The sequence below is a fragment of the Hypanus sabinus genome, assembly GCF_030144855.1.
Source record: "Hypanus sabinus isolate sHypSab1 chromosome X2 unlocalized genomic scaffold, sHypSab1.hap1 SUPER_X2_unloc_1, whole genome shotgun sequence".
NCBI lineage: Eukaryota > Metazoa > Chordata > Chondrichthyes > Myliobatiformes > Dasyatidae > Hypanus > Hypanus sabinus.
This window is the reverse complement of record NW_026778979.1, coordinates 69,209-88,314: the sequence shown is the minus strand read 5'-3', so window position 1 is coordinate 88,314 and position 19,106 is coordinate 69,209.

Genomic DNA, 19,106 nt, shown 5'->3' with positions numbered 1-19,106 from the left:
AAAAGATTGTGGCCCCATTAGTAATGAACATTCAGGAATCACAATGTTCCGCAATGGTTCCTCAAGAATGTAATATTGCCAATGTCACACCACTCTTCAAGAAGGGAGAGAGGCAGAAGAAAGGAAACTATAGGTGGTTAGTCTATCCGCAGTGATTGGGAAGATGTTGGAGTCGATTATTAATGATGAGGTCTGAGAGTACCGTGTCACAAGATAAAATAGGCCACAGTCTGCATGGTTTCCTGAAGGGAAAACCTTGCCTGACCAACCTGTAGAAATTATTTTAAGAAATAACAAGCCGGACAGACAAAGGAGAATCGATTGATGTTGTTCACCTGGATTTTCAGACGGCTTCTGACATGATGCCACACACGAAACTGCTTTAACAACCCACGAGCCCATGGTATTACCGGAAAGATTCCAGCATGGACAAAGCCGTGGCTGACTGAGAGGAAGCAAAGAGTGGGTATAAACGGAGCCTCTTGATGAGTGGGTTCCACAGTCGTCTGTGTTGGGACTGATACTCTTTCTGTTAAATGTCACTGATGTGCATGATGAAATTGATGACCTTGCTGCAAAGTTTACAGGTGCTATGAAGATGGTTGAGGGTCAGGTCGTTTTGAGGAAATAGAGAGACTATGGAAGGTCTTCAACAGATGAGGAGAATGGGCGAAGAAGTGGGAGATGGAATACAGTGTCAGCAAAGGGTATCAGCATGCACTTTGGTAGAAGAAATGAAAGGGCTGACTATTTTCCAAATACTTCCTAAAGGTCAATTTGCAGATTGAGTCTGTGGTGAAGAAGGCAAATGTAATGTCAGAATTCATTTCAAGAGGAATAGAATATAAACGCAGGGATGTAATGTTGAAATTTTTGTAAGCACTGGTGAGGCCTCACTGGGAGTACTGTGAGCAGTTTTGGACTCCTTATCTGAGAAAGAGATGTGCTGAACCTGGAGAGTATCCAAAAGAGGTTCACGTAAATGATTCCCAAATTAAATATGTTGTCATATGAGGAGTATTTGATGGCTCTGGGCCTGTGTTGAGTGGAATTCAAAAGAATGAGAGCAGACCTAATTGAAATATATCAAATAGTGAAAGGATTAATAGAGTGAATATGGACAGGATGTTTCCTATTTTGGGACAGTCTAAGACCAAAGGACACAGCCTCAGAACAGAGGGGTGTCTTTAGAATGGAGATGAGGGGGAATTTCTTTAGCCAGAGAGTAATGAATCTATGGACTCTACGGATAGTGAATCATAGGCAGCTGTGGAAGCCAAATCTTCATGTACATTTAAGGCAGCGGTTGATAGTTTCTTGATTGGTCAGGGCATGATGGGCTACCAGAAGAAGGCAGGAGATTGGGGCCAAGAGGGAAATTGGATCCGCTAAAATGAAATGGCAGAGAAGACTCGATGGGCCAAATGGCCTAATTCTGCTCCTATATCTGATGGTCTTATGGCAACCTCTCATTAAACATCAACAAGAGCCAGGAGCTGATTATTGACTTCAGGAGGAGGAACCAGGAGATCTGTGAGCCTGTCCTCATCAGAGATCAAAGGCGGAGAAGGTCACCAACATTAAATTCCTCAATGTCATCACTTTCCAGGATATGTCTTGAGCCCAGCATGGAACTGTAATTACAAAGAAAGCACAGCAACATCTCCATTTCCTTAGAAGCCTGCAAAGATTCAGCATGACATCTACAACCTTGACAAACTTCTACAAGTGTGTGTGGAGAATATGTTCAGTGGTTACATCATGGCCTGGTATGGAAACACCAAAGTCCTTGAAAGGAAAATCCTACAGAAAGTAGTGGATATGGCCCAGTACATCACGGGTAAAACCCTCCCCACCACTGCGCACATTTCTCTGGTGCGCTGTCAAAGGAAAGCTACATCTATCATCAAGGAACCCACCAAGTGAAACATGATCTCTTTTCACTGATGCCATCAGGAAGAAAGTGCAGGAGTCTCAGGACCCACACCACCAGGTTCAGGAACTGTTAGCACCCTTCAAACATCAAGTTCTTCAAACAGAGGAGATAATCTTACTCAAATTCAATTGCTCCATCACTGAACTGTTCCTATAACCCATGGACACATTCACGGATTCTTCATCACCAGTTCATGGTAATTATTTATTACTTTTTTTTTCCTTTGTATTTGCACAGTTTGTTGTCTTTTGCACATTGTATTTTGTCTACAATATTGGGTTCGGGCTTTCATTGATTCAATCATGATTCTTTGATTTACTGAGTTTGTCTGAAAAAAAAATCTCAGGATTGAACATGGTGACATGCGTAAACTTCGATAATAAACTTACTTTGTAAATTTGAATTCTACATTTAAATTACTCTCTCAAACACACATGTGCTTTGTAATTTCTAAAGGTTCAGCATCGACTGGCTAAATGATTTGGCTTTGATCAGAATGATCGTCCCATCACAATGTCCCCTCTTCTGAGGTACCCCAGCTACAGGAAAGATTCCTGAATCAAACTGGGATCACTGTTTCAAGCGTGCACGCACACACACAGACACACAGCTGTGATGAAGAGCTTTGAGGGGGTTGGTCCTGACTAGAATCAACTGCTGTCTGTGCATGGACCTGGACCCACTGCAATTTGCCGATCGCCACAATATATCTACAACAGACGCAATCTCACTGACTCTCCACTCAGCCTTAGATCAACTGGACAATAGCAATACACAAGTCAGGCTGCTGATTACAGCTCAGCGTTCACCACAATCAGACCCTCAATTGTAATCAACAAGCTCCAAAACCTCGGCCTCTGTACCTCCTTCTGCAACTGGATCCTCACCAGGAGACCCCAGTCTGTGTGGATCAGAAATAACATCTCCTCCTTGCTGACAATCAACACCGGCACACCTCAACGATGCGTGCTCAGCCCACTGCTCTACTCTCTCTGCACCACGTCTGTGTGTCTAGGCTCATCTATAAACTTGCCGTTGACACAACTATTGTTGCTGGAATTTCAGACGGTGACGAGGAGGAGTACAGGAGTGAGATAGATCAGCAAGTTGAGTGGTGTCACAGCAACAACCTTGCACTCAGCATCATGAAGACAAAGGAATTGATTGTGGATTCAGGAAGGGGAAGTCGAGGGAACACACAGCAGTCCCCATCATGGGATCAGAAGTGAAAAGGGTGAGCAGTTTCCATTTCCTGCATGTCATCATCTCTGAGGAACTATCCTGGGCCCAACATATTGATGCAGTTACAATGAAGGCACAACATAGGCTATATTTCATTCAGAGACTGAGGGGAATCAGTCTGTCACTAAAGACACTTGCAAATTTGTACAGATGTACTGTGGAGAGCATTCTAACTGGTTGCATCACTGCCTGGTGTGGAGAGGCCACTGCACAGGATCGGAAAATGCTGCAGAAAGTTGTAAACTCAGCCAGCTCCTTCATGGGCACCACAGCATCCAGGACACATTCAAAAGATGAGGCCACAAAAAGGTGGCATCCATCATTACGGACCCCCATCACCCAAGACATGCCTTCGGCTCATGGCTACAGGACCCTGAAGAGACACTCAATGTCTCAGGAACAGCTTCTTCCCTCCACCGTCAGATTTCTAAATGGACAATGAACTCTCGAATACTTCCTCAGTATTTTCCCTCACGTTTGTCACTACATTTCAAATTTAATTTTATAAATACTTGTTCTAATTTATAGTTTTTATTACTATGTATTGCAATGTACTGCAGACACAAAGGAACAAATTTCACCACATATGCGGATGATATTAAACCTGATTCTGATACACAAACACACACAGCTGGGCTCAGAATACAACACTCCCACATTCCTCCCTTTGTGACACCCTGCTTGCTCCGTGGCCCCCGGTATGAAGCTCAAACTGTTGCAACATCTGCCCTTTAAATTCATGGCTGAGGCTGCGTTGTGTCTGTTCACTGTTTGAGTTCGATATTAAATGAAGAGCATTGAATGGGAAGTAAGGTTTGAATAGAAGAATAAAGATCTCCTCTGAAGGTATATGGGGTCCTGGGGAGAGCGTACATGGAACACTGCACAGGTCTGGTCTCCCTCCCGGAGTCAGCCTGTGGGATGAAGGGAATGAAGAGATTTCCCAGATTGTTTTAGGAGGTGAGGTAGTGTCCTTGGAGAGATTAGAGAAATTAGAGAAATAAAAGGCCGTCTGACTGAGACAGACAGAGTCTCACAGGGTATTGACAGTGTTGAGGGAGAAATGATGTTTCCTTTGGCTGTGGTGAGGAATGGGGGTCACAGAATCCGAGTACACCTCAGCACGACTGAAATGAGGAGGAATTTCCTCATCCAGAGGGCAGTGAAACTTTGGAATTTTCTCCACAAGGTTTCTAAATTTGAAGGACAAATTTTGGGGCTCTGCAATGCTGGGAACGTTGCGCAAAAGTGGCGCTGAGGTCAAAGATCAGGCATGTTCTGTGTGAAAGGCGGAAAAGACGGAAAGTCTGTTTATTTGTTCCTAAAGTCCGAGTTTACCTTTGCGCCTGGTTCTCCTTTGACCTTCAGCCTGTCCTTTTGCACAGGGGAGCGCTCACAGCACCGGAGTTCCATCGGCAGCCGCTGCGGGCCAGCTCCCGGATCCCAGCAGCAGGAGACAGGACCGGGAGGAAACTCCGGACAACAGGCCCCGATCCACGGCGGGGAAAGACCGGGCAGCCCTGTGTGGTTGAAACATCTCACGGAATCTCCGCCCGAATCTTCACCTCCGCCATCGGAAGGATTCAAAACTCCGGCCGCTGTTGCAGCCTTTACCCGGGGAGCTGCTCCCAATCTCGGGTCTCTCACCGGGTCCACTCGTTCCCGGTTCCAAACTTCGGTCCGCCCAGCGTCCCACCTACTGACACTCCTCAGCCAATGGAGGCAAGAGTCTCCCAGCGGTGGTCTCTGATTGGCTGTGAGTGTATCCGAGGACGGGCTGCTGCCGGGAGCTGGAGATGTCAGTCAAGGTTTGATATCAGAAACAAAACAAGTTCCCAAAGGCTCAAAGTTCAAAGTAAAATTAGTAAACCCAGATAAGACATTTTCAAAACAGAAAGTAAAATCCACATTAATATATTGATCTATAAATTGACAAACATCAACCCAAAATGTTTTAACATATTCACAATCCCAAAACAGATTAAATAAATCCTCTGGATATCAACCACAAAAATAACAGTTAGTTTCAATATCAGAATTAACCCGTCAGATAAATACTATTTGGATAATATCTATGCATAGTTTTAAATAAGCCCCAAATACTCCTCCACCTCAGATTACCCAAGCGACTATTCCAAAAACTAACAGTGTACATATAAGTCACCACATACAACTCCTACAAACATACAGAGCAAAGCTACAGAACGGTAGCTATATCTGGATCACTGAAAGATCAGCCAGAGTGCAGAAGACAACAAACTTCGCCAATGCAAATAAACAACGAGAACATGAAATAATGGCAGCGGCTGCCGATAGATCTCCGGTGCTCTCAGCGCTCCCTGTTCAATCTGACAGGACAAGAAATAGTGAGGCGCAAAGGTAAACTCGTGTTTCAAAAAATAAGAAATAGAAAAGGTGTGGCCATTCGGCCCCTTGTGCCTCTTCTGCCCTTTACTCAGAACATGCTTGACTTTTGACCTCAGCACCACTTTCCTGCAACTTTCCATCACCGCTGAGCCCCAGGATATGTCTATTCAATTCCGAAACCTTGTGGAGATAATTGCAGTGATTCACTGCACTCTGGGTGAGGAAATTACTCCTCATCTCAGTCCTGCTGAATTGTTCTCGGATTTTTAGTCTGTGCCCGCTGGTTCCACACCTTATGGGAAACATCATTCCAGCCCTTCTGCTGTAAATATCCTGTGAGATTGTATTTCTCTAATTCTGAGACAGGAATGCGATCTGTCTCTGTCAAACCACCTCTTATTTCACTCATTTTGAGACAGTCCCAGTACGATGATTTGTTGTGGGAGCAACTCTATGGACAGCAGGTGAGTGCAGTTATCCTGTGTTGTTCCGCACCCTGATGGTTGAGGGGTAGTAACTGTTCCTGACCCCGGAGGGGCGAGTCCTGAGGCTCATGTACCTTATACCTGATCACAGCAGTGAGAAAAGAGCCTGCCTGTGTGGTGAGCCTGATCACAGCTGCCTGTATCACCGTCCCCTCTGGCCTGCCCTATCCGGGACCAAAGGGATTGTGGAGAGTAAATGTGGTACTCTGTCGAGTATCAGTGTGATCTGTCCCCTCTGGCCTGCCCCATCCGGGACCAAAGGGATTGTGGAGAGTAAATGTGGTACTCTGTCGAGTGTCACTGTGATCCGTACCCTCTGGCCTGCCCTATCCGGGACCAAAGGTATTGTGGAGAGTAAATGTGGAACTCTGTCGAGTATCAGTGTGACAAGTGTCCTCTTCATCTGCACCGTCCGCACGATCCTGTTGCCCGTTCTGGGTTCTTCGTCAGGACCCGAACTCCATCTCCTCACTACCGTTTCTCTGTGCTCACTCTCGCTTTTCCCCAGTCCCGTTAAAGAGTCAATTGCGCTCCATATTCATCAGAATTTATGTCACCCGGGGCCAGGTCTGACACGGCGAATTGAGATTAGTTAACTTAAAGGAGTGGGCAGGCTTGGACCTGAGACAGTTTAGAAAAGTCTGCACTGCCAGCTGGACTTACTGATAAGTCCAGGGGTTTGCCGGCATTGGACTCTCACGTATCCTTAAAACGAGCTATAAAGTACGCAAGGGATTCTCCTTTTTTCTGTAGTTATCGGGTAAATTCACCAAAATCCGCTTGCAGTCGTGCTGTCATTCAAATGGGTTCCCATACCTCAGTGACCCACCGTACCATGGCTTGTATTACATCAGCCCCTCTGGTGGCTCCCGGTCACCTTTGGGCATCTGCCTGGGAAAGGGGTACCCACTCCCTGTCCCTGCCCGAGAGGTTCCATATATATCCCTGAAGAGTGGCACAAGTCCCCGGGCAGGGTCTGGAAAGGGGAACCCACTCCCTGTCCCTGCCCGAGAGTTTCCAGATATATCCCTGAGGAGTGGCGCAAGTCCCCGGGCAGGGTCTGGAAAGGGGAACCCACTCCCTGTCCCTGCCCGAGAGGTTCCATATATAACCCTGAGGAGTGGCACAAGTCACCGGGCAGGGTCTGGAAAGGGGAACCCACTCCCTGTCCCTGCCCGAGAGGTTCCATATATAACCCTGAGGAGTGGCACAAGTCTCCCGGCAGGGTCTGGAAAGGAGAACCCACTCCCTGTCCCTGTCCGAGAGGTTCCATATATAACCCTGAGGAGTGGCACAATTCCCCGGGCAGGGTCTGGAAAGGGGAACCCACTCCCTGTCCCTGCCCGAGAGGTTCCATATATAACCCTGAGGAGTGGCACAAGTCTTCGGGCAGGGTCTGGAAAGGGGAACCCACTCCCTGTCCCTGCCCGAGAGGTTCCATATATAACCCTGAGGAGTGGCACTAGTCACCGGGCAGGGTCTGGAAAGGGGAACCCACTCCCTGTCCCTGCCCGAGAGGTTCCATATATTACCCTGAGGAGTGGCACAAGTCTCCCGGCAGGGTCTGGAAAGGGGAACCCACTCCCTGTCCCTGCCCGAGAGGTTCCATATGTATCCCTGAGGAGTGGCACAAGTCCCCGGGCAGGGTCTGGAAAGGGGAACCCACTCCCTGTCCCTGTCTGAGAGGTTCCATATATAACCCTGAGGAGTGGTACAAGTCCCCGGTCAGGGTCTGGAAAGGGGAACCCACTCCCTGTCCCTGTCCGAGAGGTTCCATATATAACCCTGAGGAGTGGCACAAGTCCCCGGGCAGGGTCTGGAAAGGAGAACCCACTCCCTGTCCCCGTCCGAGAGGTTCCATATATAACCCTGAGGAGTGGTACAAGTCCCCGGTCAGGGTCTGGAAAGGGGAACCCACTCCCTGTCCCTGCCCAAGAGGTTCCTTATATAACCCTGAGGAGTGGCACAAGTCCCCGGGCAGGGTCTGGAAAGGAGAACCCACTCCCTGTCCCCGTCCGAGAGGTTCCATATATAACCCTGAGGAGTGGTACAAGTCCCCGGTCAGGGTCTGGAAAGGGGAACCCACTCCCTGTCCCTGCCCAAGAGGTTCCTTATATAACCCTGAGGAGTGGCACAAGTCCCCGGGCAGGGTCTGGAAAGGGGATCCCACTCCCTTTTTCAGTGAATTCAGGTAATGCCCCTGGTCCGGACGGTTATACTGCCAAATTTTTAAAATCCTTTTCTTCTATACTTGGTCCTTGGCTTTGTAAAAATTTTAAAGATGCGTTAACTGTAGGTAAATAACCACAATCTTTTTATGATGCCTCCATTTCTCCAATTCTTAAAAAAGATAAAGACCCCACTGAATGTGAATCCTATCGGCCAATATCCTTGCTGAATACGGATTCTAAGATTTTTCCTAAAATTCTTGCCACCAGATTAGAAAATGTATTACCTCAAATTATCTCGGAAGATCAGACCAGATTTATTAAAAACTGTTATTCATCTTTTAACATTAGAAAATTTATTAATATAATTTATACTTCTTCATCTAAAATACCTGAATGTCCTTTTCTTAGATGCTGAAAAAGCATTTGATAGAGTTGAATGGCTATATTCATTTTATACTTTGCAGAATTATAATTTTAGCTTGAAATTTATATCATGGATTAAATTAATGTATTATAAACCTTTGGCTTTGTTTCTTACCGATAATTAAAGATCTCCTTTTTTTCAGTTGTCCCGTGGGACCAGGCAAGGTTGCCCTTTAAGTCCTCTATTATTTGACATTGCTTTGGAACCTTTAGCCGTTGCCATTCGTGAATCACCTAATATTTTTGGTATTACCCGTGGGTAAGGGACTTATAAGTTATCATTATATGCTGATGATTTGTTACTATACATATCTGACCCTGAGAGATCTATTCCTGCTATTTCATCCTTGCTTGCTCAGTTTAGTAGCTTTTCTGGCTACAAACTGAATTTTAATAAGTGTGAATTATTTCCATTAAATATGCAAGTTCCAATTTATAAACACTTACTGTTTTAAGTTGTCACAGATCATTTTACTTATTTGGGTATTAAAATTACCAAGAAACATAAGGGTTTATTTAAAGTTAATTTTTTTACCTTTAATTGAACAAATCAAGCAACTTGTTACCAGGTGGTCCCCATTATCTCTGTCATTGGTTGGTCGAATTAATACTATCAAGATAATAGTATTACCCAAATTTTTATATTTATTCCAAGCATTACCAATTTTTATTCCTAAATCTTTTTTTGATATTATTGACTCCAAAATATCCTCGTATGTGTGGCAGAATAAAAATCCTAGATTAAGTAAAAAATATTTACAGAAGCCTATGAAGGAAGGTGGTTTTGCTTTGCCAAACCTGAGATTTTACAATTGGGCAGTTAATATTCAATATTTAATATTTTGGACACAAGAATTGGTCGTAGTACCTTGCCCACAATGGGTAAATTTGGAGTGTAAATCTGTACAAGACTTCTCATTGTTTTCTATTTTAGGATCTTTGCTTCCTTTTGCTTTATCTAAACCAAATAAACAAATAGCTAATCCTATAGCTAAACATACATTAAGAATATGGTTTCAGTTTCATAAATTCTTTGGCTTGAATAATCAAGCCCTATTATATCTAAATTCTTTTTCCAGCCCTCTTTTATGGACTAAGCCTTTGTGTTATGGAAAACAAAAGCTACAACATGTTTTCGTGATCTATTTTTAGATAACAGTTTTATGTCCTTTGAACAGCTATCCAGACTAAAACTCTTTTTTTTTTCAGATACTTGCAAGTTAGAAATTTCTTGAATGTGAGTATTTTCTGCAATTATGTCCAATGGATATTATAGAAAAAATTCTGGCTCTGAATCCTTGCCAGAAGGGTTAAGCAGCCATCATTTATCATATGATCATGAAAATACAGCCAGGAGTATCAGAAATAATTAAGAAGGATTGGGAAAAAGAACTTCACTGTCTTATACCCACAGAGCAGTGGGAGAAAATTTTACAATTAGTCAACTCTTCTTCTATTTGTGCTAAACATGCCTAATACAATTTCAGGTTGTTCATAGGGCTCACATGTCCAAGGATAAACTTGCTCGATTTTATTCTTATGTTAATCCAACCAGTGACAGATGTCAGTCTGAAGTCACTTCATTGACCCACATGTTCTGGTCTTGTCACTATTTTCAAAATTACTGGAAAGATATTTTTGCTATTATTTCAACAGTTCTGAATATCAAAATGCAACCGCATCCTATTACTGCAATTTTAGGTTTACCAATGGTGGATAATAGTCGTTTATCCCCCCCCCCCTCAGCCCGGCGGATGATTGCATTTGTTACATTAATGGCGAGAAGATCCATCCTACTGAATTGGAAATAAATTAATCCACCAACGATATTTCAGTGGTTTTCTCAAACTATTTCTTGTTTGAGTTTAGAAAAAATTACAAGTGTTGTCTTTGACCCTTCAGTTAAATATGAAGAAACTTGGAGACCATTTATTCAACATTTTCATATAAGCTAAACTGACTTTTCCTAAACCTTACTTTTAATATCCTTAATTATTTGGATGGAGGTGCGGAGTTATTGACGCTACTGTGTATAATTGATATAATGCAATGGCCCATGTCGGTTAGGATTTTTTCCTTTTTTTTGGGGGGGGGGAGGGTTCCTTATTTTATCCATTTTTTATAACCACTATGAGTTTGGGAGGTTAATATCATGTATTTGTATTTATACCTTAACCTATTAATTATGTACTCTCAAGCTCTTTGTATTCATGTTTCATTTATGTTTGTTTAAAATCAACAAAAAGATTTAAAAAGGACTACTCAGAGGAAAGGGTGGAATAGGCGCAACGGGCCGAGTGGCCTGCTCCTGTTTCCTTTTTCTGAAGTCCGAGTTTACCTTTGCGCCTAGTTCTCCCTTGACCTTCAGCCTGTCCTTTTGCACAGGGGAGCGCTCACACACCGGAGCTCTGGTGGTCTCTGATTGGCTGTGAGTGTGTCCGAGGGCGGGCTGTTACCGGGAGCTGGAGCTGTCAGTCACAGTTTGTTCTCAGAATCAATGCAAGTTCCCCGAGGCCCAAAGTTCAAAGTAAATTTTATTATTATTTTTCAATATTTAAACAATTTATTAAACACAAACAAAAACAGAAACATTAAACATATGCTAACAAAGTCAGGGAATCACACAAAAGCAGCAACGAATATATAACCATTAACTTTAAATATACAAATAAACAAGGAAAGCCGCTGTAAATATTTATGACAGAGAAATGATCCCCATGAGATTTGGTGTTATTAGTAAACCCAGATAAGACATTTTCAAAACTAAAAGTAAAATCCACATCAATATATTGATCTTTAAATTGACAAACATCAACCTAAAATGTTTTAACACATTCACAATCCCAAAACAGATGAAATAAATCCTCTGGTTATAAACCACAAAAATAACAGTTAGTTTCAATATCAGAATTAACCCGTCAAATAAACACTATTTGGATAATATCTATGTATAGTTTTAAATAAGCCCCAAATACCCCTCCACCTCAGATTCCCCAAGCGACTATTCCAAAAACTAACAGAGTACATATAAGTCGCCACATACAACACCTACAAACATACAGAGCAAAGCAACAGAACGGTTACTATATCTGGATCACTGAAACATCAGCCAGAGTGCAGAAGACAGCAAAATTCTCCAATGCAAATAAATAATGAGAACATGAAATAACGGCAGCGGCTGCCGATAGATGTCCGCTGCTCTCAGCGCTCCCTGTTCAATCTGACAGGACAAGAAACAGTGAGGCGCAAAGGTAAACTCGTGTTTCAGAAAATAAGAAATCGAGAAGGCGTTGCCATTCGGCCCCTTGCGCCTCTACTGCCCTTCCACTCAGAACAAGCTTGTCTTTTGACCTCAGCACCACTTTCCTGCAACTTCCCATCACCGCTGAGCCCCAGGATATGTCTATTCAATTTAGAAACCTTGTGGAGATAATTGCAATGATTCACTGCACTCTGGGTGAGGACATTTCTCCTCATCTCAGTCCTGCTGAGTTGCCCTTGGATTTTGAGTCTGTGACCGCTGGTTCCACACCTTATGGGAAACATCATTCCAGCCCTTCCGCTGTAAATATTCTGTGACATTGTATTTCTCTAATTCTGAGACAGGAATGTGATCTGTCTCAGTCAAACCACCTCTTATTTCACTCATTTTGAGACAGTCCCAATATGATAATTTGTTGTGGGAGCATCTCTATGGACATCAAGTGAGTGCAGTTATCCTGTGTTGTTCCACAGCCTGATGGTTGAGGGGTAGTAACTGTTCCTGACCCTGGTGGGGCGAGTCCTGAGGCTCTTGTACCTTCTACCTGATTACAGCAGTGAGAAAAGAGCCTGCCTGTATGGTGAGCCTGATCACAGCCGCCTGTATCACCGTCCCCTCTGGCCTGCCCTATCCGGGACCAAAGGGATTGTGGAGAGTAAATGTGTTACTCTGTCGAGTATCACTGTGATCCGTCCCCTCTGGCCTGCTCTATCCAGAACCAATGGGATTGTGAAGAGTAAATGTGGTACTCTGTCGAGTATCACTGTGATCTAGGCTCTCTTTCTGCCAGTTATTATTCTAGTCTGTGATTGCAGTGCGACAATCTCTGGCCCAATGTCCCCTCTTTCTACAAACCCCGTCTCTGTCCTTAGCCAAGTGTCCTCTTCATCTGCACCGTCCGCACGATCCTGCCACCTGTTCTGGGTTCTTCGTCGGGACCCGAACTCCATCTCCTCATGACCGGTTCTCTGTGCTCACTCTCGCTTTTCCCCAGTCCCTTTAAAGAGTCAATTGCGCTCCATATTCATCAGAATTTATGTCACCCGGGGCCAGGTCTGACACAGCGAATTGAGATTAGTTAACTAAAAGGAGTGGGCAGGCTTGGGCCTGAGACTGTTTAAAAAAGTCTGCACTACCAGCTGGACATACGGAGCTGTCCAGGGGTTTGCCGGCATTGGACTCTCACGTATCCTTAAAACGAGCTATAAGGTACGCAAGGGATACTCCTTTTTTCTGTAATTATTAGGTAAATTCACCAAAATCAACATGCAGTCGGGCTGTCATTCAAATGGGTTCCCTTACCTCAGTGACCCACCGTGCCACGGCTTGTATTACATCATCCCCTCTGGTGGCTCCCGGTCACCTTCGGGCGTCTGCCTGGGAGAGGGGAACCCACTCCCTGTCCCTGCCCGAGAGTTTCCAGATATATCCCTGAGGACTGCAGGCAAGTCCCCGGTCAGGGTCTGGAAAGGGGAACCCACTCCCTGTTCCTGCCCGAGAGATTCCATATGTAACCCTGAGGAGTGGCACAAGTCCCCCGTCAGGGTGTGGAAAGGGGAACACACTCCCTGTCCATGTCTGAGAGGGTCCATAGGTAACCCTGAGGAGCAGCACATGTCTGCAGGCAGGGTCTGGAAAGGGGAACCCACTCACTTTTTCAATGAATTCAGGTAAAGCCCCTGGTCCAGACGGTTATACTGCTGATTTTTTTAAATCCTTTTCTTCTATATTCGCTCCTTGGCTTTGTAAAATTTTTAAAGATGTGTTAACTGTAGGTAAATAACTACAATCTTTTTATGATGCCTCCATTTCTCTAATTGTCAAAAAAGATAAAGAACCCACTGAATGTGCATCCTGTCAGCCAATATCCTTGCTGAATATGGATTCTAAGGTATTTACCAAAATTTTGGACACTACATGAGAAAATATATTACCTCAAATTATCCCTGCAGATCAGACCAGATTTATTAAAACCTGTTATTCATCTTTTAACATTAGAAAATAAATTATTATAATTTATGCTGATGATTTGTTACTATACATATCTGACCCTGAGAGATCTATTCCTGCTATTTCATCCTTGGTTGCTCAGTTTGGTAGCTTTTCTGGCTACAAACAATTTTAATAAGAGTGAATTATTTCCATTAAATATGCAAGTTCCAATTTATAAACACTTACCATTTAAAGTTGTCACAGATCATTTTACTTATTTGGGTATTAAAATTACCAAGAAACATAAGGGTTTATTTAAAGTTAATTTTTTACCTTTAATTGATCAAATCAAGCAACTTGTTACCAGGTGGTCCCCATTATCTCTGTCATTGGTCAAATTAATACTATCAAGATGATAGTATTACCCAAATTTTTATATTTAATCCAAGCATTACTAATTTTTATTTCTAAATCGTTTTTTGATATTATTGATTGCAAAATATCTTCATACATGTGGCCGAATAAAAATCCTAGATTAAGTATGAAATATTTACAGAAGTCTAAGTGGGAAGCTTTTTTGGCTTTGACAAACCTAAGATTTTACTACTGGGCAGTTAACATCCGATAGTTAATATTCTGGACACGAGAATTGGTGTAATGGGTAAATTTGCCCACAATGGGTAAATTTGGAGTGTAAATCTGTACAAGACTTCTCATTGTTTTATATTTTAGGACCTTTGAACAGCTATCCAGCCTAAAACTTTTTTTTTAGATACTTGCAAGTTAGAAATTTCTTGAATGTTAGTCTTTTCTGAAATTATGTCCAATGGACTTTACAGAAAAAATTCAGGCTCTGAATCCTTGCCAGAAGGGTTTAGTAGCCATCATTTATAATACAATCATAAAAATACAGCCAGGAGTATCAGAAATAATTAAGAAGGAATGGGTAAAATAACTTTACTGTCTTATACCCACAGGCAGTGGGAGAACATTTTACAAATAATCAATTCTTCTTCTATTTGTGCTAAACATGCCTAATACAATTTAATGTTGTTCATAGGGCTCAGTTGTCCAAGGATAAACTCGCTCAATTTTATTTTTACGTTAATCCAACCTGTGACAGATGTCATTCTGAAGTCACTTCATTGACCCACATGTTCTGGTCTTGCCCCTATTTGCAAAATTACTGGAAAGGTATTTCTGGTATTATTTCAACAGTTCTGAATATCAAATTGCAATCCTATGACTGCATTTTTTGGTTTAACAATGGTGGATAATGGTCGTTTATCCCCCCTCAGCCCTGTAGATGATTGCATTTGTTACATTAATGACTAGAAGATCTATCCTATTGAACTGGAAAGAAATTAGTCCTCCAACGATATTTCAGTGGTTTTCTCAAACTATTTCTTGTTCGAGTTTAGAAAAAATTACAAGTGTTGTCTTTGACACTTCATGAAGAAACTTGGAGACCGTTTATTCAACATTTCCATAAAAACTAAACTGACTTTTCCTAAACCTTACTTTTATTGTCCTTAATTATTTGGATGGAGGTGCGGAGTTATTGACGCTACTGGTATAATTGATATAATGCAATGGCCCATGTCGGTTAGGATTTTTTCCATTTTTTTGGGAGGGGAGGGTTTCTTATTTTCTCCATTTTTTTTAACCACTATGAGTTTGGGAGCTTAACATTAATAAGGTATTTATACCTCAACCTATTAATTATGTACTCTCAATCACTTTGTATTCATGTTTCATTTATGTTTGTTTAAAATCAATAAAAAGATTTAGAAAGAAAGGACTACTCTGAGGAAAAGGTGGAATAGGCGCAACGGGCCGAGTGGCCTGGCCTGCTCCTGTTTCCTATTTTCTGAAGTCCGAGTTTACCTTTGTGCCTGGTTCTCCCTTGACCTTCAGCCTGACCTTTTGCACAGGGGAGCGCTCACACACCGGAGCTCCATCGGCAGCCGCTGCGGGCCAGCTCCCGGATCCCAGCAGCAGGAGACAGGACCGGGAGGAAACTCCGGACAACAGGCCCCGATCCACGGCGGGGAAAGACCGGGCTCCCCCTGTGTGGCTGAAACATCTCACGGAATCTCCGCCCGAATCTTCACCTCCGCCATCGGAAGGGTTCAAAACTCCGGCCGCTGTTGCAGCCTTTACCCGGGGAGCTGCTCCCAATCTCGGGTCTCTCACCGGGTCCACTCGTTCCCGGTTCCAAACTTCGGTCCGCCCAGCGTCCCGCCCACTGACACTCCTCAGCCAATGGAGGCCAGAGTCTCCCAGTGGTCTTCTCTGATTGGCTGTGAGTGTGTCCGAGGGCGGGCTGCTGCCGGGAGCTGGAGATGTCAGTCACCGTTTGTTCTCAGACTCATAGCAAGTTCCCCGAGGCTCAAAGTTCAAAGTAAATTTTATAATTACTTTTTAATATTTTAAATTTTTATTGAACACAAACAAAGACAGAAACACTAAACATATGCTAACAAAGCCAGGGAATCACATAAAAGCAGCAACGAATATATAACCATTAACTTTAAATATACAAATAAACAAGGAAATCCGCTCTAAATACTGTTGGACAGAAGGGACTGTATCTAAGAGGAGTCACAAAACAAGAACGTTTACAGAGATAACACAAAATATTGACAGATTTGTACAGTCTTTACAGGTTTCTGGTTACGGGAAGTGTTCAGAGTATAAACGTATAGTTTGAAGTCTGAGGTAAAAATCTAAATGAAGGTTTCTTATTGCTGTGTTTGCATTTATGGATACAAAATTTGCTGTAAATTAACAAAAGATTTATGATAGAGAAATGATCCTTGTGAGATTTGGTATTACTAGTAAACCCAATAAGACATTTTCAAAACAAAAAGTAAAATCCACATTAATATATTAATCTATAAATTGACAAACATCAAACCAAAATGTTTTAACATATTCACAATCCCAAAACAGATGAAATAAATCCTCTGGATATCAACCACAAAAAGAACAGTTAGTCTCAATATCAGAATTAACCCTTGTCAAATAAACATTATTTGGATAATATCTATGTATAATTTAAAATAAGCCCCAAATACTCCTCCACCTCAGATTCCCCAAGTGACTATTCCAAAAACTAACAGAGTACATATAAGTCGCCACAAACAACTCCTGCAAACATGCAGAGCAAAGCTACAGAATGGTAACTATATCTGGATCACTGAAAGATCAACCAGAGTGCAGAAGACAACAAACTTCGCCAATGCAAATAAACAATGAGAACATGAAATAACCGCAGCGGCTGCCGATAGATGTCCGGTGCTCTCAGCTCTCCCTGTTCAATCTGACAGGACAAGAAACAGTGAGGCACAAAGGTAACCGAGTGTTTCAGAAAACAAGAAATCGAGAAGGCGTGGCCATTCGGCCCCTTGCGCTACCACTGTCCTTCAACTCAGAACATGCTTGACTTTTGACCTCAGCACCACTTTCCTGCAACTTTCCATCACCGCTGAGCCCCAGGATATGTCTATTCAATTTCGAAACCTTGTGGAGATAATTGCAATGATTCACTGCACTCTGGGTGAGGACATTTCTCCTAACCTCAGTCCTGCTCAGTTCTCCTCGTATTCTGAGTTTGTGAGTGCTGGTTCCACACCTTCTGGGAAACATCATTCCAGCACATCCACTTTAAATATCTTGTGAGATTATATTTCTCTAATTCTGAGACAGGAATACAATCTGTCTCAGTTAAACCACCTCTTGTTTCACTCATTTTGAGACAGTCCCAGTACGATCATTTGTTGTGGGAGCAACTCTATGGACATCAAGTGAGTGCAGTTATCCTGTGTTGTTCCACAGCCTGATGGTTGAGGGGTAGTAACTGTTCCTGACCCTGGTGGGGCGAGTCCTGAGGCTCTTGTACCTTCTACCTGATTACAGCAGTGAGAAAAGAGCCTGCCTGTATGGTGAGCCTGATCACAGCCGCCTGTATCACCGTCCCCTCTGGCCTGTCCTATCCGGGACCAAAGGGATTGTGGAGAGTAAATGTGGTACTCTGTCGAGTATCACTGTGATCTGTCCCCTCTGGCCTGCCCTATCCGGGATCGAAGGAATTGTGGATAGTAAATGTGGTACACTATCGAGTATCACTGTCACCCAGAATCACTTCCTGCCCCTTATTATTCTTGTCTGTGATTCCAGTGCGACAGTCTCCGGCCTAATGTCCCCTCTTTCTACAAACTCCTTTTCTGTCCTTAGCCAAGTGTCCTCTTGGGAGTGTCCAAGTGTCCATCCGCACGATCCTGCCACCCGTTCTGGGTTCTTCGTCGGGACCCGAACTCCATCTCCTCACTACCGGTTCTCTGTGCACACTCTCGCTTTTCCACAGTCCCTTTAAAGAGTCAATTGCGCTCCCTATTCATCAGAATTTATGTCACCCGGGGCCAGGTCTGACACAGCGAATTGAGATTAGTTTACTTAATGGAGTGGGCAGGCTTGGGCCTGAGACAGTTTAAAAAAGTCTGCACTGCCAGCTGGACACACTGATCTGTCCAGGGATTTGCCGGCATTGGACTCTCACGTATCCTTAAAACGAGCTATAAAGTACGCAAGGGATTCTCCTTTTCTCTGCAGTTATCAGATAAATTCTCAAAATCCGCATGCAGTCGGGCTGTCATTCAAATGGGTTCCCTTACCTCAGTGACCCACCGTGCCAGGGCCTGTATTACATCAGCCCCTCTGGTGGCTCCCGGTCACCATCGAGCGTCTGCCTGTGAAAGGGGAACCCACTCCCTGTCTGTGTCCGAGAGGTTCCATATATAACCCTGAGGAGTGGCACAAGTCCCCGGGCAGGGTCTGGAAAGGGGAACCCACTCCCGTTTTCAATGAATTCAGGTAAAGCCCCTCGTCCAGACGGTTATACTGCTGAATATTTTTAAATCCTTTTCTTCTATACTCGCTCCTTGGCTTTGTAAAATTTTTAAAGATGCGTTAACTGTAGGTAAATAACCACAATCTTTTTATGATGCCTCCATTAATCCAATTGTTAAAAAAGATAAAGACCCCTCTGAATTTGCATCCTATTGGCCAATATCCTTGCTGAATACGGATTCTAAGATTTTTACCAAAATTTTGGCCACTACATGAGAAAATGTATTATCTCAAATTATCTCTGAAGATCAGACCGGATTTATTAAAATCTGTTATACATCTTTTAACATTAGAAAATAAATTAAAATAATTTATACTTCTTCATCTAAAATACTAGAATGTCATTTCTTTAGGTGCTGAAAAAGCGTTTGATAGAT